This window comes from Canis lupus, chromosome 10 (assembly GCF_048164855.1).
Source record: "Canis lupus baileyi chromosome 10, mCanLup2.hap1, whole genome shotgun sequence".
NCBI classification, from domain to species: domain Eukaryota; kingdom Metazoa; phylum Chordata; class Mammalia; order Carnivora; family Canidae; genus Canis; species Canis lupus.
The window spans coordinates 13758895-13781290 of record NC_132847.1 but is presented as its reverse complement, the minus strand read 5'-3'; the positions used below and the strand labels follow the sequence as shown (position 1 = coordinate 13781290).

General features: G+C 39.2%; 1 long non-coding RNA gene and 1 pseudogene across 1 annotated transcript; one reads left to right on the top strand and one right to left on the bottom strand.

Moving 5' to 3' along the window:
• Positions 1-1315: 1315 nt before the first annotated feature.
• LOC140640865 (ferritin light chain pseudogene) lies at positions 1316-2085 on the bottom strand (annotated as a pseudogene).
• A 13314-nt stretch (positions 2086-15399) lies between these two features.
• On the top strand, positions 15400-20561 carry LOC140640864 (uncharacterized). Its single transcript, XR_012037465.1, has 3 exons — positions 15400-15486; positions 16897-16969; positions 18019-20561. It is a non-coding gene; the product is annotated as an uncharacterized lncRNA (long non-coding RNA).
• The last annotated feature ends 1835 nt before the right edge of the window (positions 20562-22396 follow it).

The window sequence follows — 22396 nt, the reverse complement described above, 5'->3', positions numbered from 1 at the left end:
AAGTAGCAATGCCTAACCTATGGGAACATTGAAAGTATTAAATGAAAAAAAAAAAAAATCAGCTGGCACATGGGAAGCACTTGATAAGCGGTTGATGGTATTATAGGGAAACTTTATTAATAATAAAGGGAGAAGTTAAAATCACCAACCCTGATTTTAATTTATCAAGTAGGTGCATGTTCATAAATGAAATCCTGGAAAACAAGTGGGAAAAAAAAAACCTATATTATATAGGTTTTTCACTCTATATTATATCACCTAGAGAAAATCACTGTTCACATTTTGATGTCATTTATATGCATGTGTAACAAAACGTTATTGTGATTTCCATACTACATTTTTTATATTTAACATTATACCCTGACCATTTCTACAAAGAAATAAATATTATTCCACACAATTATGTCTAATGGCTACATGATACTGTAATAATAACCATCATAATTCCTTTTCTTTTTTCTTTTTCATTTTCTTTTGCAAACATGAATTTAGCTTTTGTTTAAAATCTTTAATGCATACTAATTGTCTCAGGATCAAATTTACCTTTTTTTAAAATTTTAATTCCAGTATAGTTAACATACAGTGTTATGTTAATTTCAGATGTACAGTACAGTGATTCAACAATTTTTTAAAAGATTTTTATTCATTTATTCATGAGAGACACAGAGAGAGGCAGACACATAGGCAGAGGGAGAAGCAGGGTTCCTGCGGGGAACTCAGTGCAGGACTTGACCCCAGGGCCCCGGGATCATGCCAGGCCTGAGACAAAGGCACTCAACCACTGAGCCACCCAGGTGCCCCTGATTCAAGAATTGTATACCTTACTCAGAGGTCATCATGATGACCATGATTATCTTTCGTGATTACCTATATAGACACACAATAAGTCTCTTTAACCAGGTCCCCGATTTTGGATATTTAAGCTATATCCAATTTTCCCCTCTTAGAGACTACTGTGCATAAGTTCACATAGTGAACTTGTTTGCTCCCATGTGTGACTATTTTTTCAGGATAAATTCTGAGAAACTGGATTATTTTAAAACTATCAAAAACTTGTATCACGTATTTTTCAAGTTGTTACCTATTGTTGAAATGTCTCTCATAGGAAGTATATCTTTACTTGTTTTTTTTTTTTTTTTTTTTTTTTTTTTTGCTGCAAAAAGCTTTATTGTCTCCATTTGGTCCACGTTTTGGGAAAGGGCTCCAGAATGGTTAAAAAGCTGCCTAGTGGCTGCATGGGAAAAGGTTCAGGCACAAGCCCTGGCACCGGAGGTGGGGGGTGGGGGGTTGCCCTAGGAGCCCCTCAAAGGCTGCTGGTCTCCAGGGGCTCCTAGTCGTGCTTGAGAGTGAGCCTTTCGAAAAGATACTCGCCCAGCCCAGCCCGGGGGTGGCCAGCTGCGGAGGTTAGTCAGGTGGTCGCCCGTCTTCTTGATGAGTTTTACCTCCTCATCTAGGACGTGGTTGTCCAGGAAGTCACAGAGATGGGGATCCGCGCGGGCAGGACCCAGGGCATGCAGATCCAGAAGGGCCTGGTTCCGGCTCTTCTCCAGAAGCAGGGCGGCTTCCGTGGCGTCCAGGGTCTTCCCCCACTCATCTTGGGCCGGTTTCTGCACGTCCTGGAAGAGGGCGCGGCCGCCGCGCTGGTTTTGCATCTTCAAGAAACGCCCCGCGCCCTCGCCCTCGCGCTTCTCCTCAGCCAACTCGCGGAAGAAGGGGCCCCCACCCTCCAGAGCCGCATCGTCACGGTCGAAATAGAAGCCCAGAGAGAGGCAGGTGTAGGAGGCCCGCAGGTGCATGTCGGCCAGGCGGTTGACGGCGGCCTCCACCTCGGTAGAAGAATTCTGACGAATCTGGGAGCTCATGGTTGATCCTGGACAAGGAATTAAATTCAAACTTGGGTGTTCGCTGCCGGTGGCAGAAGATGGCCAGGAAGATGGCCCCGAAGGTTGCGACTGGAAAAAAGGTTGGAGGGTGGCCGTTGGCTGGTAGAAGGGGCGTCCCTGGGTCTGTTCCGTCCAAACACTGTTGAAGCAAGAGACAGATCCGCAGGACCGCCGAAAGCACCTATATCTTTACTTGTAATAGCATTCAAGTTCCAGGACAGGAATTTTGGTCTGTATTACAACTGTATCCTACGCGTATAGAATAGTGTGAATGAAAAAAAAAATGGTTTTCAGTAAAGGAAACAAAAAATATTTTGAGTACATTTCAATGTGGACTAATATGAGTGAGATGATTTTGAAGACCTCTGCCAATAATATAGAACTTGACTGAAAAAAATAAATAAATAAAAGAAGGGGTATGGCTATCCAGGAGGCAGTCAACAGCATCTGCTGCACAAGTAAAAACATAGCTTTCCAGTCTTGAATTATCATGCACATGTTACTTCCAGTTAAATTTGTAGCAATATTCTTGATTGCTGTATTAGAATTTAGGAGGATAATTGTTTCTGGTATAGTTAAATGCTATTACAAGAAACCAAATAAGCATATATTAAACATTAGAATGCTTTCAGCTTTCAGTTGTAGTTTTCTTAAAACACACAAATACGTGCACACAAACACACAGTTCTGGCCCTTGAGACTTGAGGAGAAGCCTGCCTGGTGTGTAATGGGAAATTCTGAGAAATTCTTCCTTCATCTTAAAAAGAGTCTCAGGGAAGAAAAGAGACTTTGCTTTCTTTTTCCTGTCTCTGAACATTGTATTCATTTCTCAAATTATCCATGGTGGGGAGGTTAGTCTGAGGATGAGGCTGATGGGCCAAGGAGGCAAAACAGAGATATGGAAAGAATCCATCCCTGGAAATGTCACTGAGCTGCCAACTTTAACCCTCCTGAAACCACCCTATCTCATGACCATTTATCACGTAAGAATCAATTTTCCTGTTGTTTTGGATGTTCAAGACAAGGCTTTCTGTTCCTAGAAGCTGAAAGCATTCTAATTAATACAATATACCACAGACATCATTCCACGTATTTTGGAGTAAGTCATGTGTGTAGTAAGTACACTTGCAGGCATTTGATAATTCTTAGTGCCTGTATTTTAATGACAAGAGAGGTATATAGGTACATATTTAGCATATATGGTATATATGCAGTTAAAACATTTATAAAACACTTATGATATGCCAGGGTTTAGCTTCAACGTTGGGAACTCAAAAATAAAGAAAACAGAGCTTTTACCCTCTGGGAGAAAAACATGATTGTTTCACAGTAATTTTTGTTTTTATCATGTGTTTCCAGGAATGAAAAAATGAGCTCTGTTTAATATATGTTTATATGGTTTCTTTCTTTAAGATCTTCAAAGGATCATACAAAAATTATGCTATTTTAAAGCCCTAGTAAGAGAACTAAGAACATATGTGAAAGGCTCAAGGAAAGATCCTCACTTATGAAAATTGCTATATTTATATGTATTTTCTGTAGTTGTGTATGAGAACTCTGCTTTTGAAAATACCAAAGGTTTGGGATTCATAGCACTTCCCACTGGAAAGGTAAATTTGTATATTAATGTCCTAATAAATTTTTAGCACATATTTTATGAGAAAGGTGAAATATTATAATATTTTTGACAGCTAATCAATAAGGCAGGCATTTAGTTTTACTACTTTCTGGGTTATTAGGCTTTGAGTGAAAGCAATATAACTAGTTAAAGGAGGTATCCATTTAATAAAAGGCATGTAAAATGCTAATTGGTCTTTAAGATATATGCCATGTTCCTAGTGGCCCTCTCCTATTTCCTTAGCTTGACATTTAAAAAATTAAGTCCCAAAGTCCTCAGGTACCTTTCTCCTTTCTTCATTGATCTTCCTTAATACCTGTCACTGACCAACATTTAAACACAACACCTAAATCATGCACATGCAGTTATAAGGCTCAAAGAGTAATGTAACAAGTAATAAGATAAAGCTGCAAGACCCTACTTGACATTGTATTTCTATGAGGGGGCTGTTTTCCAGGGACCGAGGCTGCACCATGAGGCCCAGTCCATGAATTTGTACCTCTTAGTACTTCACCTCAAGGCATGCAACTGTGGGATTGGAGGGTGCGATTGCTCTGAGTTCACTGCACCATTTCCATATTTCCCACCTAGGGAAGTGCACTGGCACCTTCAGGTCCCCATGCCAGCTAGCCAACAACATTTCAGAAGCTCTTTCAGAGCCTTACTCTTGGATTTTTCTCCTGATCTAAGAAAAGAGATCCTCTTAGTGGAGGATCCTTACCTTTTAGGTTGGTTCCCGGTTTTTGAGAGAGAATCTCAGGGATCACTAGAGTCATCACAAACTGTCATTCCCCCTACAGGTCTGCCTGGGATCTCTACTCAACATTCCATCCAACTGTTTTGAGATAGGTTAGTAGACCTTGCGGGTGTGCATTGTGTCTATACAATGTAATTAATAATTAATTTGTGAAAGGTGCTCTGGGGAATACAAAGGAAAGAAGGAGACCCAGTTGCTGCTTTCACTGGGAGTGCTGCATAGCTTCCATATTCCATTCTAGGTTCTGTAGACATACTCTTCCCTAGCTTGACTTCTGTCCCAGGAAGCACACCAGTAGAGACTCCATCAACGAGTTCCTGTGGCTCCTGGCTTCTGGTTGGAGTCAGCTAATGGGTTGTTTTGACATGAAATTAGAGGAGGGGAAGAGAATGAAGTCAGCTATTTATGATCCTGGTGACCTCCCTGTGAAGTCACCTTACAAGTTGGCCAACACAGAAAGTCATGGCTCATCTTAAGAAGATCTACTGGCCACGGCTCTCCCTCCTTCTGATAACCACTTCCTCCCTTTGTGCCTAAGGGGGTAACGGAGCTCTTAAACTAGCCCAGATTCACAGACTATTTCTTGCGGTTCTGTATCCCACCCAGGGCCACGGAACAAGTTCACTGTGAATTATCCCTGTTTGTGTGTGCGTGTGTATGTGTGTGCGCAAGCGTGTGCACTGTTCAGTTAGTGTTGGGACCCTGGCTGTAGTAATGGGCTTGTAAGGCATACATACAGAGATTCATAAAGAGATTAGTTGTATTGCAGATTAACTGATAAAAAAGGATTTTATAAAAAGGAGTAATTCATGCTACCACTGGGTAATGGAAGAGGTTTTGTTTCTTGTTTTGTGGGTTTTTTTTTGTTTTGTTTTGTTTTGTTTTGTTTTTTAGGGATAGGCTTTGAACAAGGTGCAGGGGAAAAGGAAGCTCTGATCTGCATTTCTCAGGATCGTGCCTGAGCAGAGGTCTCCCTATACTATGCTCATTTTGAAAGAGAGTGGAAGGTGAGACAAAATTTTCAAGGTAGTCATCAATAGCTGCTGAGTATATTTATCAAGTGCCTAATTTAATGGGAGAAATTTGGTGATAAGCAATCCTTTTCCCATTAACAAAGCTTATCTTCACTATTCCATACGTTGCCTGAAAGAGATTACAAAACATGTTTTTGTTCCTTCACTATTTTCTATAAATTTGTTCCTAAGGAATAGAAAATGAGAATAAATTATAGCTCGTTAGTTCTTAGCTGTCCCACTTTTAAGCTTATAAGTTTATCATGGATACCTCTAATTCTCATTTGCTTTAGTTAGAAAATCTATATGTGATTGTCCTAGGTACAAAGAGTCATAATTAAAGATCTATTAAAATGTGCATCAGAATGCTTCTATAATTCACTTATTCAACAAATATTCACAGAGGGTCTACTATGTGGCAGGCGCTCTTCTGGGCCCTAGTCATAGAGCAATGGACAAAGATCCCTGTCCTTATGAAGATCACATTTTTGTAGGGCTAGACTGACAGTAGAGAAAACAAAGAAGTAAAATATAAAGAAAGTTAATGCCATAGAGAAGAATAGCTCAGGGAGAAAGATAGTGAGTATTGGAGGTAGGGTCACAATTTTAGACTGTGTGATCCTGGAAAGGGTGGTAGCTTTGTAATGTGTAATTTGAGTGGGCTGAATGATGTTTCCCTTCCCCGTATGTTTCTTGTGTAATATTTGTTGGGAGGAAGTAAAGCAGCCACTATTTGTTGTTTATGCTCGAAAGGTCAGGACAGGTACTTCTGTAGCTTATGTAAAGTGTAGCTCATCTACTGGCTCACTTTATTAATAAGGGGCAGTGACCAGGCCACCAACTGCCCTACCTTCCCCTGTGTGTGCTTCAACTTCTCTGACTCCTAGGCCATCTGAATGTTTAGTTCTGGAATGGAGGAGGCTAAGTCCTTTAGTCGTGAGGATATCCATATCAGCAAGTTGGAGGCAGTGAGAACAGATATGGGTTCCAGTGTGTCCTGCTGGATTCCAGCTTCTCCTTGTTTTTCCCAGCTTTAAATCTGTCCTTCTGCCCTACACTCTGAGCTGTAGACTTCCAGCTCCAGCATCAGATTTGAAGAAAATAAACATGTCCAAGTCTGCTAGCCTTACCTATCCTATTACTTCAATGAGTAAAGCAAAGATGACAAGAAAAGCTAAGCGCTGAAAGCAAGCCCAACCATCAGTATTATTGCTCCCCATTAGGTTCTTTGTGAGTTCACAGAAACATTGCATGGGCTACAACAATAAAAATCATTCCCTTTGTCACAATAGATACCACACAAAAGAACAAAAGGCAAGGAGTATATAATGATGGCAAAAGAACTACTGTTAGGTAAGAGGAAGAACTTTGGACAGGGCGTGTAGAATTGTGATAAAGTATAGCTCAAAATTCTAAATTCCCAAGATTTTTCAACAAGGTAGATAACTATTGGTCTAATAGAGTAATATTTAAATCTATCCTCAGTAATTTCTAGCTCTGTGACTCTTCACATGTCCTTATATGGCACCAAAATAATTTGTTGATTCAATGCCAATAAATCAAACTCATCATTTTATCTTATACATCCACAATTTAAAAAAAAAGAAAGAAAATAGCCTCACAGAGACTGTTAACGAGCTCTCACAATTGCATAAAGTCAAGTTTTTTTTAATAATAAATAAATTTTTTATTGGTGTTCAATTTGCCAACATACAGAATAACACCCAGTGCTCATCCCGTCAAGTGCCCCCCTCAGTGCCCGCCACCCAGTCACCCCCACCCCCCACCCTCCTCAAAGTCAATCTTTATAACAAATCTTTCTCATTCTCTGTCTATATAAAATCTACCTATCTATCTCCATATGATTCTGCTCCTTTGATTGAATCCTGTCTGGAACAGAAGGCCTAACTTAGAAGGTGATATCTTAGAAAGATCAAATGGTGGTGAGGGAGCAAGCTACATAGATATCTGGCATAAGAGCATTTCAGGCAGAACAGAAAAGGCCCTGAAGCAGCAACATGACCAGTGTGGTTAAAGGAGCAGCAAGGAAGCCAGTGAGGTGGCATTTCAGTAGGGTCGGGGAGAGGAGCTGGAGCAGAGTTCAGAGAGGCAAAGGTGAAGGTGGGGGGCAATCTTACACAGTGTAAGGCCACACAGGTCACTAATTGTGTTGGCTTTTACTTTGAGATAGGGAGCTATTGGATGGTTCTGGGGCAGAGGAACAATATTTGGCTGAAACTTTAGCAGGATGCCTCTAGCAGCTGCATAGACAATCAGCTGTAAGAGAGGAGTGGAAGGAAGCAAGGGGACCAGTTATAAAGCTATTGGAGAATTCAGGCAAGAAATAAGGATGGCTTGGAGTCATGTTGAGCATTTGTGGTGGTAAGAACAAGTGTGAGATCTTCAATATGATTTGGAGAAAGAATTGATAGGACTTACTGTGGATTCCATGAAGAATGCAAGTTAAAAAAAGTGAAGGGCAATTCCAAGGGCTGAGGCCTGAGCAGCTAGGTGAATATAAGATGGGGGAATGATCATGGAGGAAGGTTTGTGGGAGAAAATTGAGGACTCAGTTCTACATATAATTTTGAGACATCTGTACTACATTTGAGTGGATGGTCTGGAGTTCAGCCGAGGAAATATGCAGGCTGGAGAAAGAAATTTGTGAGACATTACAATGGAATTTAAACCATGGTGTAGACTGAGAAGCTGGTGCCCTTGATAAGGACTGTTTGGGTGGAGTCATGGGGATCAAAGCTTACCTGGTATGTGTCCAAGAGAAAATAGGACAAGAAAAATGGAAGATAGCAAATCTAGGCAATGCTCTTGAGTCTTCCTGTCATCAATATCAATTTATAACCACAGCCAAAGTATACTTAATACACCACCAAACATTTGTATCTTACAGACACTTTCATTAAAGAATCAATGATGACATTTTATTTAATTTTCGTTCATATCTCTGTTTTTCCCACTAGCCAACCAGCTCCAAGACAAGAGAATCTGTTTTTCCCATCTTTCTATTCTTACCAAGCATAATGAATGAAGTAGACATTTACTGAATTATAACCTCTCATTAACTGTTCTTCTGAGTTAAATGCTTTGTCTAACTCTGCACAGTTCTTGGGAATATTTAAGCATTAAACTGGGCATGGTTTTCATATGATCATAGCAGTCCAAGAAGATATTAGCATCTAGGGATTTAGTGGAAGGCCTGTTCATTTTTAAAATAAATGTTTTGCTAGCCACAGATGGAAAGTAGGTAATGGCTCTTTTTAAAGAACTATATGCTTTTTTATATCAGAGTAAGGGAGCAGAGGAATAGTCAAAGATGAATTCAGAAAGGGAGGCTAGATTGTATAATCTTTTTTCAAAGTAAGGTTTTGGGATTCCTGCGATTATATATTTAACCTATTCGTATCTTGATTTAGTACAGGAAAATAAGTATTACTTACATTTCTGAGAAATTATTGACTTCATTTAAGGCTTAAAATTTCAAGAGGCACAAAGATAACTAAATAGTGTAGCACTCTGAGGAACTTAGAAAAATGGGTAACAATTATTAGAAGAGAGATCCACATGAGGGTCTGTGAGTAAGATGGATAGAGAACACTGAAGAAACACAAAACCTGGAATGAGGGGAATATGAAGACATTAAAGGGCCAAAGAAATAGAATTAGTGTTGCTGTAATAGATATAGAGGTATCTAACACAGAAAATATTTGTTGTAATTGTGAGCACTTCAGTGCCAGGTATTGAGGATGCTGACCGTGTCCTCTTAAATTTATATGTGGTAGCCCTAAACCCTATTGTGACTGTATTTAGAGAGAGGCCTTTGAGAGGGCCTTTTAGTAAGGTTAAAGTAAGTCATAAATGTAGGTTCTTCTCTGATGGGAATAGTGTTTTGACAAAAAGAAGATGATACACTACATGGGTATAAGAACACAGCAAGAAGGCTGTTCTCTGTAAGCCAGGAAAGAGTGTTCACTAGAAACCAGATCCTACTGACACCTTGATCTTGGACTCTTCAGCCTCCAGAGCTGGGAGAAAACAGATTTCTGTTGTTTAAGCCCATTACCCAGTGTATGGTATTTTGTTATGGCAGCCCAAGCAAACTTAGACAGGGGACAATGGTTAAAAATGGAAAGAAATACAGTATTATTTTATTAGTAGATGAAAAAATACCTAGAACCCTTAGAAGGGAATGCGTACATTATGCCAGGTACATTTGGTTTCATTTAATCCTTAGAAATAGTCTTTGAGATAAGTATCATGATTTCAATTTTAGGGAGACCAGAGAAATTAAGTAAGTTATTCAATGTCACACAGCCAGGAAGTAGAGAAGTCAGGCTTCATTCATATTTGTCTTCATTTAATATTGAAGGCCAACTATTTCATTTATTCTTCGAATAGTATTTAAGTTTCTACTATGTGGCAGGAACTAAAATGGATAAGATATGATCCTGACCTGTTCCCTGCTGTTAAGAGGCTTATAACTTGAGGTTCTAGGGACTGGACTGGGATGCTATTCTGATATCCTGAAAGCCTGGGCCAGAAATGGGGAGGGAACACCCCAGAGACAGAGATGAAAACATCTAGTGGTTCAGATTTGAAGTGAAAGGTTAGATGAAGAGTCTGAAAAATTTTGATATATTTGAGGGCAGTACTTCTCAAACCATACCGTGGATACAAATCAATGGGGCAATGTGTTCAAACAGTTTCTGGGACAAACCCAGGTGGCTCAGCTGGTTAAGCATCTGACTCCTGATTTTGGCTCAGGTCATGATATTGGGGTCCTGGGACCAAGCCCCTGAGTTGGGCCTTGCACTAAGCAAGGGGTCTACTTGAGATTCTCTCTCTTTTTCTCTCTCCCTCCGCCCTGCCCTTGGCTCCTGCTCTCTCTCTCTCTGCAGTTTCTGATGTAGGAGGAATGGCGTGGGGCCTGAAAGTCTGCATATCTAACACACACCCAGTTGTTATAGAAGGGTGTTGATCCCTGGACCACACTGGAAGGGTCAAGAGATACGGAACAGAAGTGATATTTGTTTCATGGGGTGCTCCACCTGTCAGTTCAGGAAGAAGCCAGAACAAGACAGTCGTTCTGCATGAGCACACATATTCAATGAGCTCACTAATAGGTTAGGTAACATAAGAAAAGATGTTCTTTTCCTGAATTATTCCTCATTGAATGCCATGTTTTAATTAAGTCAGGTTTTATGATTCATTTCCAAGTGATCAGTTTGACAGAATTTTAAATTTTACAATGAATGTGTTTCACTTTTTTTTTTAACAGGTCCAGGTTTTCACTCCTTTATTCAAAATCATTATGACATCCCTATGTAGAGGTTATAGAAAGAAATTAAACAAATTCCCTGAACAAAAGCATCGTAGACACAATGAAGTGTTTTTCATAGGTTCTGAACAGTTAGTTGGTCACACAATTAGCTTTATTTCAGTTATGGAAACTGAGCCTTGCTCCCTTTCTTCTTTCTTTCTCCATCCCTTGATCCTAGATTTATTGAGATATAACTGACTACCTTTCTTCTTAACCACCATCTCCAATGACAAACCATATTTGAGGCTGACCAACAAGATGGTTGCTTTTCTGAGCCATGAATACTTAGGCAACTCCAATCTGTTTGGGGATAAAATACAACCTTTTAGCAGAAAAGTTTTGATAAAGCCATTTCTGTGGTGATTTCACAGTGAGTCTTTCCACTTTCTTGGACAATGCTATAGATTCTTCCTCAAGAATTTAGAGTTTCGAATTGCTAATATTTCTATCCAGGGAAGGCCAGAGAAGCTATAAACATTTTAAACAACCTTCTAAAATCACTATAACTGAGCCCTTATCTTCAAGTCACACACAAATACTGTTTGTTTGTTTGTTTATTTTTAAGTAGGCTCCAGGCCCAGTGTAGAGCCCAGCATGGAGCTTGAACTCATGACCCTGAGATCAAGACCTGAGCTGAGATCAAGAGTTGGATACTTGGCAGACTGAGCCACCCAAGCACTCCTACAAATACTTTTTAAATACAAGGAAAAAATAGTTATAAGAAATTCATGTCTGTCTTAGACTTCTTTCATGACACCTAATTTATCTTCCTGAAAATTATCATTTGGTATTTACAGAGTGGCTTTCTCCAAGTTTCTCAATACCAATCACACACTTACAAATATTGTCCCAACACCTTGATAGAGATCGAAAGGAAGAGTAAAAGCAACCCTTGCCCTGAAAATGCCCTTGAAAACAAATCTTAAACTGCTAACAGAACAAAAACTTTTATAAAGGTTAGAGAAATTTGAGCTGAAATGATAAGAGATTTACTTGAAGGCAAAAATAAAGGATCATCCCAGTGACGGAAGTGACACAGGAAACAGTGGTGATTGGACAGGAAGCAACTGTGGATTAGAAAGTAGGATGTGGCTCCAAACCAGTGCAGGACTTTTTTTCCCCTTCCTTTCTGGTTGTACTGCCACTTCCCTAGAAGAAACCATGATCATCAATCATGAAATGCAGGCATTTGCACTGACTGCAGATTGACATCCCTGCCCCTCCTCCCACCTTCCCTCACATTCCTGGTCTACCTTCTCACTGCGCCAGACTCCAAGGTCATGGAAGTGCAGAGCCAAAAATGCAGACCCATCCTCTGTCCCTTAGCTCAGTGAAAAGTCCTGCAGTGCCTCTTTGGGTACGTCCAGATGCTAACTGCTGTCACTAATCCCCAGAACTCTAGTGGCTCAAAGCTCTGGAGTTTTTTCAAGCATATTCAAAATGAACTCTCCTAAACTCATTTGCCAGAGTCAACAATTTTCAACTTTTTGGCCAATCTTGTTTCATTTGTCCCTCAACTTTTTGTTACTTTTTGTTGGATTACTTTGAAACAAATCCTAGATACCAAATCATTTCAAATACTTCCACATGCAACCATAAGAAATAAGGACATTGGGCAGCCTGGGTGGCTCAGTAGTTTAGCACCGCCTTCAGCCCAGGGTGTGATCCCAGAGACCCGGGATCCAGTCCCACGTTGGGCTCCCTACATGGAGCCTGCTTCTCCCTCTGCCTGTGTCTCTGCCTCTCTCTCTCTCTCTGTGTGTCTCTCATGACTAAATAAATAAAAATCTTAAAAAAAAAAAAAAAAGAAATAAGGGCATTAAATGCACCCACTCATGATGCCATTACCTTAACAATGATTCTTTAATACCATCTAATACCTACTCCTTGAAATTTTTACAACTGTGGGGGAAAAGGTCTTTTTACAATCGATATACTTGGATCATTCATTACATTTGGTTGCTGCAGCTCTTAAATCTCTTTTTGTCTGTAACTATTCCTCCATACCACTGGCTAGCTGAAGAAATCAGATCTTGGTCTTTATATTGTTCCACATTCTGGAATTGACCGTGTCCCTGTTGCATTGATTTGTTCCTCTCCCCATTCTTCACCTCTCCCTTATTTCTCCTAAATTGGCAGTTAGACCTAAATGTTTGATTAGATTCTGGAATAGTTTTATGGGAGAGAGGACAAGAATACTTCATAGGATTGCTTCCCATTTGTGGTAGCAGACCTCCAAGATGGCCCCCAATGGCCCATATGCTTCCTCATATTTGTGCCCTGTGTATTCTCATTTCCTCCCCCAGGAAAGAGTAGGATTGACTTGTGAAACACTAGGGCATGGCCAAAATGATGATATGTGACTTATAAGGCTAAGTCATAAAAGACCTTATAGCTGCTTCCTCTCTCTTTCCTGGGTCACTATGTCTCAGAGAAGCCAGATGTCAAGGCAGATACAAAGTGGCCCTATGGAGAAGGCCTCACGCTCCTGCCCCAACCATGAGAGTGAGCCATCTTGGAAGTGGATCCTCCAGTCCTAGTCAAGCAAGCCCTCAGATGCCTATAGCTAACATCTTGACTGCAACCTCAAGATTCCTTGAGCTAGAACTGCCCATAAAAATCACCCCTGAATTCCTGAGCAGAGACATTGTGTAAGATGATAAATGTTTGGTATCGTTTTGAGCCACTAGACTTTGGAGTAGCATATTATATAGCAATAGAAAAAAATTATGAATGTATCACATCCTGTTTACCTGACATACTTTTAATGATCAATCAATAGGTTCAGGTGTTGTCAGCCTGACCCTTCCATTATAAAGTTCTCTCTTTTTAAAGATTTTATCTTTGGGACACCTGGGTGGCTCAGTGGTTAAGCATCCGCCTTTGGCTCAGGGCATGATCCTGGAGTCCCAGGATTGAGTCCTGCATCGGGCTCCCTGCATGGAACCTGCTTCTCCCTCTGCCTGTGTCTCTGCCTCTCTGTGTCTCTCATGAATAAATAAATAAAATCTTTTAAAAAAATAAAGATTTTATCTTTTTAAGTAATCTCTATCCTCAAAGTAGGGCTCAAACACATGGCCCGAAGATCAAGAGTTTCAGGTTCTACTGACTGAACTAGCCCAGTTCCACCATCATAAAGTTCTCTGTGAATATTTTGCCTTATAGTGTTAATAGCCATTGCTGCTCACTTACTAGATTTAATCTTTTTTTTTTTTTAAGATTTTTTTTATTCATTCATGAGAGACATAGAGAGAGGCAGAGACACAGGCAGAGGGAGAAGCAGGGTCCATGCAGGGATCCTGACGCTAGACTCAATCTCAGGACCTGGGTATCACACCCTGTGCAGAAGGCAGATGCTCAACCACTGAGTCACCCAGAAGTCCCTAGATTTATTCTTTTATTGGGCTTCCATATATCTTTCACATTTATTAACTGGGATTCTTCTATAAAGATATAAAGAACAACATCCCCTTACCAACCACAGGAAAGCACTACAATACTGCTTGTACAGGAAAAGTGTGATTAAACTCTGTTTAGAAGGTTCTTAATGACAAATGTAGAAAAATCACTAAAAAAGTAACTGATATTTAAAAGTGCTCAAAAGCATGATAGTTTTATGTTGGCTAAGTTAAGCAATACTTCAAAATTTTTAATTCTTTTAAAAAAAGATTTTATTTTTAAGTAATCTCTACAACCAACACGGAGCTTGAACTCACAACCTCGAGATAAAGATTTGCATGATCTACTACCTGAACCAGCCAGGCGTTGCTCAAATTTTTCATTTTTATGTTATTTTGACATTTCCTTCACTGATTGGCCCAAGTGAATTAAATATCAGTGTTTTCAAGTCAGAACATTTTAAATATAAATGTCATGGGGATGAGGTGAGGAAGATTTATGACACGATGCTAAGTAACTAGTCTGTTCTGTTTTTCAAGAGTGTAACTGGATGCTTCAGTGTCAGGTGGTAAATGAGATGTGAAATTTGGAGAAAATGACCCTGTGTTTTAGTTGCCAGTGAGTGCTGACTTTAACTGGAGGAACAGGTCTAATATGACTACCAGCATTTTCTGTTCCATTCAGCTTTAAAGAGTCTCCTGGGCTAAGTATTTTGCAAAGCAGCAAACATTACTGCCTATGTAGTTCTTATTATAATCACTTTAACACGATTTTATGTAATCACTTCTGGGCTATAAAGCAGGGCAATTCCCAATGCTTTATAAGGTCATCTTAAATTATGACTAAAAGTATATACAATAATTGTCTACAATTCCAGAAATTATTCCCCAGCCAGATCTGGTTATGAGGATGGATTTTTCCCCCCTCTTTTCAAATACATCACCTGTCACATATTATATTTTCTAAATAGCGAATCTGTTAAACTATTTTATTTCTTAGGATCAGGAATAGTTAAATGCCACCATTTTGCTTTAAATGGTTTTCAATCATTTCCTCAGGGAAAGCTTTTATAGACATTAAGATTTTATTTCAGATTTTGTGAAAACCCACTGTTTGGGGAAAGGAAACTCTGAGTTCTCACATTTAAATGTTAATGTTAGAAGTGTGTATCCTTAACTCATGCTTAGCTTTGATCAGTTACCATTGTCATTAACTTACTTTTAGGTTTTACCTTCGATTCAATTAAGTTCCACTTTCTAAACGTTAATTGAATGTTTATGCTCATAAGACATAAGCTATTAAGGTTACCAATGTGAAAAAGTGAGGCTATAGTGCCTAGTATTCATCCAAAATGGCCAGTAAATTTCATTTCATGAGCAATTTTTATTATTGAAGGTTTCTGGGAGTGCTATATGGAGAAGTCTATGACCATGACGTTCAAGATCAGTCACATCAAATTGATATCTTCCACGGTCTAGAAGGTGGGAATTGGTGGTAAAATTGCAAATTTTAACCTAAAAATTATGAGAAAATTTAGGAAAAAGAATAATTATTTCTTAATTCTTTCAAAGAGAAAGTAGCTAAGCTTTAGGCTGTGGAAAAGCAGAATTTAGATATCAAAGAAAAAAGAAGGGAAGGAACTTCCTAGGCATTAGGAATCTGGAGTATCAAGGTATATAGGTAAGCAATCTAGAACAGCTAATTGGTGAGGCTGAAGCAAAATTTGCATGAACAAATATGGAAGACAAGCCTGGAAAGAACAGTGACTTAGGAATGAAGTCAACATCTCATTAGGTATCAAAGTGATTGGGCTTGATATCTTTTATACTTATATATCAGATTATGGAGTCTGTGAGACTAAATGACTGTATTTCTTACTTTAAAAAATATAAGCAAGATTTGAAATGTCTTTTACTAACATAACAATATTATCATAGTGGACAGTTGCTGTTGCCCAACATACATTCCCATTCTTTCTGGTATCTTAAATTTCCACTGAAATCATTCCCCTCTGCTCAGCTATTATTTGTTCTGGAGCAATAGTTTCCCCTGTTTTAGGAGAAAACCAATTTGTATGTCCAATCCTCTGGCCAACTAATTGTGATGGGCATCTAACCCAATCAGAGCCAAGGAGACAAGACATTGGCAAGTCTTCTGAGACAGAAGAGTTTTCACTCCTCCACAGAATTTGGTCATGCAGGGATGGAAGGCTTGATACTGCTGCAGCCATCTTGGTTCTGAAAAGAGAGTCTCAAGACAAAGCCAACACACAGAGGAGGACAGAGTTGAGATTTGAAGATGAATTGAGTGCATAGAACATTGTATGAGCCCCTAGATCAAGTTATACCTGAAGCTTGGGTAATCCTTGAGCCTGCAGATAGATGAACCAACAAATTCCGTTTATTAATTAAGCGAGTTAGTGTTGGATTTTCCATCATTTGCACCAGAGAGAGTCCTAGCTTATAGAATGATATTAAATCATCACAGTTTGAAGTTCTTTTTGGAGTCCAAGAAAAGTTATTTCTGTGGTTTACATGTGCCCTTGTTAATTTGCTCCTGAGACTATATTGATGAGCAACCTCCAGGGAAACAGAGACCAGTTACCCTGTCACCCAGTGACTTTTACATTTTTGTATATTGATAGGTTTATGTAAGTGTTCTTGGAATGCTGGTTCATTTTTTACTTTCTTAGTGTAGCCTGGTTGCAAATCTTCTTTTTGTTTGATTGTTGATGGACACTGTGTCAATTCACCCTCATTTAGTCAAATTGCTGTCAGAGCACAAAAGGTTCAACTAAGACTCAGTTTGCAGGGAGACAAGTTCATGTTTCATCCATCTTTGAGCAATATTTATAAACATTCAAGGACCATGTTTATCTTTTTAACAAATAGCATCAAGTAACACTTTGCATTTCACCGGCCATCTCTTCTGATTCATTGTCAAACTTTTGGGAGTATCACAAAGGTAAGAATGTGTGAGTCAAACTGCTCATATATCCTGAAGTTGTCTATGGTTCTAATGGGCCTGTATTTGAGTTTCTCTGGCATTTGAAACTGCTCTCTCTGGTTTCATTCTGGAGAAATTGATTTTCTTTATATCATGCAATACTTTATTTTTTTTTCATGCAAATACTTTAAAAACCTTAAGAGATGGTCTTAACAAGTGAGGGAGAATGAAGGGAAATTATTTTATCATTCAATCATCACTTTATTTTGAACATTTTTGGGGAAGAGTTACATGAAAATTTCTGTCAAAGAATTTTAGTGGTCTCAGCTCTGTTCTGAAAAATTTTAGCTTTTCTTATTTGGTACTATAACGACCATTAAAGAGAATTTTTTTAAAGCTGAAAAAACAGCTTTATTATAAAACTTAATCACTAAATCTATATTCAGGGTAACTATTTTCACTACTGCTAATTTAAAAGGGCATTTATGCTCCACTGAAAAATGAGATTTAAACCTAGAAATTTAAATCTATAAAGCATCTTCAAAGAGGTTTTAAAAAAGGCCTAGGCATTCATAAAAATGTTCAATCACCTAGGAAGAAACCATCCGTTTTTCTCTTATGTACATTTTTTTTTTTTTTTTTGAGAGAGAGAGAGAGAGTATAAGAACTGGGAGGAGAGGGGCAGAGGGACAAGGAGAGAATTACCACAAAATAATGACTGTTTTAAAAGTTAATATTACATGTGAGAGTGAGGTGCCTGGGTGGCTCAGTCAGTTAAGCATCTGACTTGATTTTGGCTGTGATTTTGGCTCGATTTGGCTCGATTTTGGTTGTGATTTCAGACTCGTGAGATCAAGCCCCACATTGGGCTTGGTCCTCAGCATGCAGTCTGCTGGAGATTCTCTCTCTCTCTGCCCCTCCCACACATTCTCTCTCCCTCTAAATAAACAAATAAAATCTTTAACATAAATAAGTAAAATACTCATTGTTTTGAAGAAATGATGTTTAGATTTAGATGTGTTCACGCTGAAGTAATAATGTATCTTCAAACCTCCTCCTGGAAAAAGAAAGAGAAGTGGTGGTTGTCACTACTGAGAATGAGGACAGAGAAAAGGCCACACTGTATTTGGCACAAGGAGAGCCCTTCAGTCCTCTGGGACAGCAGATATTGAGAGTGACAGGAAGGTAAGTAATGTCTGGTGAGTCTGGAGGAGGAAAATGCTGCCAAAATTTTGGCAGTAGAGGTGTTTAATAATTCTCAGAGAGAAACATGTAATGCCAGGGCCAGGCAAGTGAACTTCTTAAGACACTTGGACAGATTATTTAATCACCCTAAGCCTTAATTTTCTTGTTACGTATATCTATTACTGAGTAGCAGACTAGCCCAACACGCAGGGGTTTAAAACAATAATAATTCGCTTTGCTGACAAAAAGGCAATTTGGGAAAGGCTCTGTATTTGTTTCCTATTGCTGTTGTAAAAATGACCATAAACTCAGTGATCTGAAACAACAAAAGTGGACTCTCTTTCAGTTTTGTAGGTTAGAAATCCAACATAGTTCTTTCTCGTTGGGCTGAAATCAGGTGTGGGCAGGGCTACATTCCTTTCTGGAAGCTCTATGTCTTTGCCTTTTCTACCTTTGAGAGGCTGCCTGTGTTTCTTGGCTCATGGCACCTTTGTCTCTTCAAAGTCAGCCAGCATTCTCCCACAGAATCATTCTGATCTCTGTTTTCTTTTCTATTTTAAGGATCCTTGTGATTGCATTGGATCCACTAATATAATCCGGGATAAATCTCTCTAGCCCAAGGTTAGCTGATTAGTGATCTTAAGTCCATCTGTAACTTTAATTCCCCTTCGCCATGTAATGTAACATATTCTCAGGTTCTGAGGCTTAGCATATAGACACCTTCCCATTATTGTGCTTACCACATGCTCAGGGAAGATGATGGCTCATCTCAACTCCACACAGCATTAGCTGGGACTGCTGGACTGGGTCTGGAGGATCCACTTCCAGGACAACTCAGACCATCTGTTTGTGGGCATCTCCACAGGGCAGCTGTAACATCCTCACAATACTATGCTTACTTTATGGGAGCTATGATTCCAAAGGACAGGAAGTGGAGGCTGCTCACCAATTAATGCCTGGGTCGGGAAATTGACAGAGGGTCACTTCTGTCATATTCAGTTGGTCCAAGTCCTCACATTGCCCATCTAGATTCAAGGGGAAGAGTCACAGACCCTCAGCTCATAAAGGGAGGAGTGTCAAAGAATTTGTCACCACCTCTAACTCTCCACATTCCTTACTGATAAAATCGAGATAATCTTTACTTGCAGTATTGCTATAATAGAAAGGCTATGTCTAAGGTGGCTAATCACGTTCCTACTACACATATAACAATAAGTGGGGGAAAAAAAACTCTTGGAGATGTCTGTGGATATCTGGATATATATGAACACCTGAATGCCATAGTTCTTATTATTTGTGGGTGTGGATTTGTATCAAGATCTCTTTGCAAACCTGATGAAAGTTGTGATCATTCTCCCCAGAAAAATGTGCACAGGCACTTTGAATGCCCTGGAAGACCATTTCAAGGAGTTTCCATATTAGGTGAAGATCCTTAGCGCATAGAGACATAGAGTGACGATAGATGAAAATACTGCAGGACAAAGGGGCATGTGATGTGGGGCATAATTTGGATATATTTCCTTTTTAGATCTGGGGCCGGAGAGTTTTCATATCTGCTTCCAAGACAGCCTGCTTTGCTTTCTTCATTAAGCCAAAGATGTGCAGAAAAGATGTTCCACTGAAAGTATTCAAAGTGCCTTCATGTGTTGTCTAATTCTTTTTCCTGCTCTTATAAAGGAAACACTATTCGATAGCAATCACCTAAGAAAGGAAGGGCTGAGTGTTTCCGTCATTCTTCCATTGTATTTTAATTTTTTCTTTTACTTTTTCACTTCCACTCTGGTATCATGTGTATATGAATCATTGCACATTTATGCAATTAATCATTAATTGTTTCAATAGTATTTTCTATTTTAAAAAGCATTACATATTCCAACTAATCAAAATCACAGTTACTCCTGAGAATTTAAACAACATGGAGATAAAATAAAGAAGGAGAGGTCTTAAGATGCTTTATATAATGCATGGGCATAACCATGGCTAATGGTCTGGAAGACATCCTTCCAGACTTATGTTTATATATACATAAAACAAAAATGGGACCATATATTGTGGATACCATGCAGCTGTTTCCTTTGTTCCCTTAATATATCAGACATATCTTTTAAGATTTTATTTACTTATTTATTTTAGATAGAGTGCATGTGCATGCACACACGAGTGGGGAGACGGGCAGAGGGAAAGGGGGAAGGACAAGCAGGCTCCTCGCTATCTGACATCTTTCCCCTTTACCTAATTTATCCTCATGCTAGTTTCCCTGGAAGATGCCACTAGGAAATGCCCTCTTGTCATTTATTTCTTTTTACCCTGCCATAGTCTGCAGAGGGTTGCTGCTATGAAAAGAGCTCTGAGAGGGGCTCCCAACTGGCTCCATTGGTAGAGCACATGACTCCTGCTCTTGATATTGTGAGCTTGAGCCTCATGTTGGGCATAGTGTTTTCAAGAAAAAGAAAGAAAGAAAGAAAGAAAGAAAGAAAGAAAGAAAGAAAGAAAGAAAGAAAGAAAGAAAGAAAGAAAGAAAGAAAGAAGAAAGAAAGAAAAAGAAAGAAAAGAAAGACAAAGAAAGAAAGAAGAAAGAAAGAAAGAAAGAAAGAAAGAAAGAAAGAAAGAAAGAAAGAAAGAAGAAAGAAGAAAGGAAGGAAAGAAAGAAAGAAAGAAAGAAAGAAAGAAAGAAAGAAAGAAAGAAAGAAAGAAACAAACATAGGTCTGAGAGCCCAGAGATTTGAGATTGAATTTAAATCTGCCACTCAGTGTGTGACTCTGGGTGATTTCCTTACTGCTCTGGACTCCTTTCCTCATGTGAAACGACATAAATAGATTAGATGGCCCCTGAAGCTCATCTCTACTTGGATTCCTTGACTCTCTCATGTCCTGAGCCCTGCACCAGGGACTTTGCAGGCTGTCCTTACACCGAGTCCATAAAGTACATAACAGAATCCCCATTTCTGACAGAGAGTGACGGTAGGGACATGTAAGAACTCTGTAAAATAACAAAAAGGAAACAGGAAATTTTGCAGATCTCATTAGCTTTACTAACTGGCACCTAGCAAGTAGAGGGATGCTCCAGAGAGAGAGAGGGAATGGAAAAAGGAAATTATTAGTGAAGAATCCATTGTTTTAAATGAGGTCTCTGGCCTAAGGGGAATGGAAGGGGTCTATCAGTATGTTTCCTAGTGCTGACCAGGAAAATCCCACACTGACTGGTTAAAAGTCATTGGTGGGTGGGGGGAGGGTGTTGAAACTGCAGTTGGGTTAGGTATTAAGTCTTGGTTTATTGACTTGGAGTCTTCACCTAAATGAGGCCATTTTGGTTTTCTTTTCAGCCATTCCACATCAAGAAGGGAGCCTGGCATGATCAGAATGAAGCTGAGCCAGAAGAAGAGTTGGAGATTCTGAACTCCAGAAGCAGCTTTACCTAAACTGAAAGCCTGGAGTTCACCAGTGCTTGAGAGTGAATGGTTCTAGTTCACAGGTGTTTCTTCACTTCTGCGTCCCCAACTCCTGTGTGTAGATGGAAAAGATTTTTATTCTCCTCAAAGCTGGTAACACAGAGAGGCTAAGGGGCCTTTACAAAGTTATACAGATAGGAAGTGGTATTAGAATTAATTATCGTTTAGCAAAAAACCAACACCAGGCCTTTGGACCGAATTGTGATCATTTTCATAATTCGTATTGCACTACTTGATTTCCCTGTGCCAATTTCCCAGTTACTCTATGGAAAAGGGAGCTTAGAAATAAAAAGCATTGGAAAGAAAATATTTTTGGAAACCAATATACAATATTTGCATAGACTGTTACAGTTTACATTTTTAAAATTCAGTTAAAATTCTATTTTACTGCCATTCTTTTTATGTATTGCCTCTACGTCTTTTACTAATAGTACATTTAGGAAACTGGCAATAAGAGGATGCTTTGAAATGGCAGTGGACTGTTAGTCAGGCAAACATTTGTCATGAGAATAAGAAAGGCATCTTTTCCCGATACAGTGAATATCTAGTTTAAATTCTGTTTGTGAGCCACTGGCAGGCCCGCATCCCTAGAGGATCATCTTGTTCTATGGGTATTTAAGGTAGACACAGATCATAGGATTTAAACAAACTCCCTAGGTAAGCGGAACTTAATGTTTTCTATTGCAAGGCTTTCAAAAGCAGCCTCTCACCTTAATTTAATTTCCATCGTCACATTTCAAAAGATCACTTCCCTACCCTATAAAAACACAGGAGTGTCCCATCTAATAGCACTATCAAATGGCAATGTTGC